The sequence below is a fragment of the Triticum dicoccoides genome, chromosome 3A (genome assembly GCF_002162155.2).
Source record: "Triticum dicoccoides isolate Atlit2015 ecotype Zavitan chromosome 3A, WEW_v2.0, whole genome shotgun sequence".
In the NCBI taxonomy this organism is placed as follows: domain Eukaryota; kingdom Viridiplantae; phylum Streptophyta; class Magnoliopsida; order Poales; family Poaceae; genus Triticum; species Triticum dicoccoides.
Window position 1 is genome coordinate 688,740,283 of NC_041384.1, and position 2,375 is coordinate 688,742,657.

Genomic DNA, 2,375 nt, shown 5'->3' on the forward strand with positions numbered 1-2,375 from the left:
TGAGCAACCTAAGATCAACTTTCATAATCCTGAGACTTTGTTTCCTGAAATTGGTAAGGGGACTGTTTGCCTTATACCACAACTGAATGACACAAATCAGACAGAGAAAGGGGCAGATGAGCTGCAAAGTGCTCTCTCTTTGGTCGTTGATTCTGAACTAGCACCAATTCCACAGTTTGCTGCACCAACAGATGCTCCTCAGTTGCCCTTGAAGAGACAATTCTGCAAAAGGATGCTCAGATTATTGCAGATGAAGTAGGACAATTTACTTCAGACACTACTGTCCAAACAGATATCAACACTCTCCTAGACCCAGTTCTAACAGATCTACTGCCAATGCAAGTCACTAATGCTGATGCAGAAAATGAGGTTCTCAACAACACTATGCAGAATTCAGGTACCTCATCAGATGAGCCACCACCTGGTTTTCCTGTTCCTCTTTTCAAGAACAACATAACTGTGGGTGCTGTTCACTTGCCAGATGTGGCAGATCTTGTTATTCAGGCCAAGATAGCTGGCAGCAAGGAGATCGTGGGAGTGGAAGGCATTGCCCTATGGCAGAAACATTTTGCCCCAACAGAAGCTACTGACAATACAATCCAGGTATCAGAGGAATGGGCTGACTTCATCACTTTAGCATTGTTAACACCTGATAATTTTGAAAGGGCTAAAGCTTTGCTCTCCTCTCAGTTATGGCATTATATTTTAGAAGGGGCAAATAAGTCACAATGCAGACCTTTTGTTATGCCTGTCGCCTGTCTTTCTCAGCATGCTCCCAATTGCAAAATGCAGGAGATGGAACAAGAAGCTTCTTCTGTAACAGCTTTCTCCACACCCCAGAGCAAACCTGCTGTAGCACCAAAACCAATTCTGCCTTCCACCACAACAACCGTCTATGTTTCCAAGAAAAGGAAGGAGAAAGCACATCTGGTTGATACAGAGGTAAGAAGGAGTGATAGGTTACAATTACTCAATAATGGTTTCAGAAAACAGACTTGCCAGACCAAAAATTGCTTACCCTGTAATACTGTTCCTCCAAATATTACTCCTAAGGTGGTTAAAAATCTTTCCGTCTCCTTCTGCAAGGCTGCTGCTCAGGATTGTTCAGAAGAGATGTTGCAGCAACCAAAGAAGAAGAAAGAGGGGAAAGATGGTAATGCTTCTACTACTGGACTGCAGAAGAAGAAAGTTGGGGCAAAACCTTGAGAGACTACACTTTTCATAAGATAGTTAATTTACAGTGCTTTGCAGCTTAGACATCTTTGCTTAATGTACGAAATGAACTCAGTGTGCTTGCTAACTCCTATCAGTTTAATGTCTAGTTTGCGCTCGAAACTCTTTGCCTACATTGAATTTGAGGGTGTTGTAAGATATAAGACAAACTCATATATTTGGAGGTATCAGCTAGAAACAATATTGTTTGGTCCCTTTTGTGATCTAAATTGGATAAGAACTGTTTGCCCCATGAAAGATTGTTCGGCATTCCAAAAGATAATTGATTCGCAGAACGTTGTTTTCCTGCTCAAATCTTATTACACCTTACCAGACCAAATCATAAACATTTGATGCATAAAAATTGGAACATTCTCAATTGGAACATCAGGGGAATTAATGATTGTGACGACCGGATAATTAGGCTACAGTAATCCCACGTCAATGATGCCATGTCACCATGGTTACTGTTGTTAATCTCGCGTTAGTTCAAAACCGATTCAAAATCAAAATTGAATTTAGAGCAAACAATAAAAGTTTTCAAATATTAAAACTAAAATGTTCGGAGTGAACCAAATAATGCATAGGTAATTGTGGTGGAGAAACCAAACTTTGATAAAATGTATAAAGGCTCTAAAATAATTAAAATAGTAGGTAAAACAATTAAGTAAATACCTTTTATAGTTAATGTAATATTTAATTAATTTAATTTTGCACTAAACACAATACGGCACTGATCTAACCTGGTATGCTAATCTAGGTGTTAAAGATGTGTTTTACAAAACTAAAATAATTAGATTCTAAAATATAAACAGAAAAGGAAAAGTAAAACAAAAACAAAACAAAACAAAAAAGAACGAAGAGAGAACCCCTTCCCCTAGGCTGTTCGGCCCAACAGGGCTACCAGGCCCCCCTGGACGGCCCACCCCGCCTCTTTTAATCCCCACTCCTTCCCCGTGACCTAGCACACACCCCCACTCACCCGCACGATCCCCACCCCACTCTCTCGTCCCTCTCCTCCCGAATTGGATCGGGGCTCAACCCCAACTGCGCCCCTCTGTTGCCGCCCGTGGACCCCGTGCCCCGCCACCGACGCTCGTCGCCGGCGCCACCCCGTCGCACGCCTCGCTCCTCCCTCGCCTGGATCGGGATCGGGGAAGCCG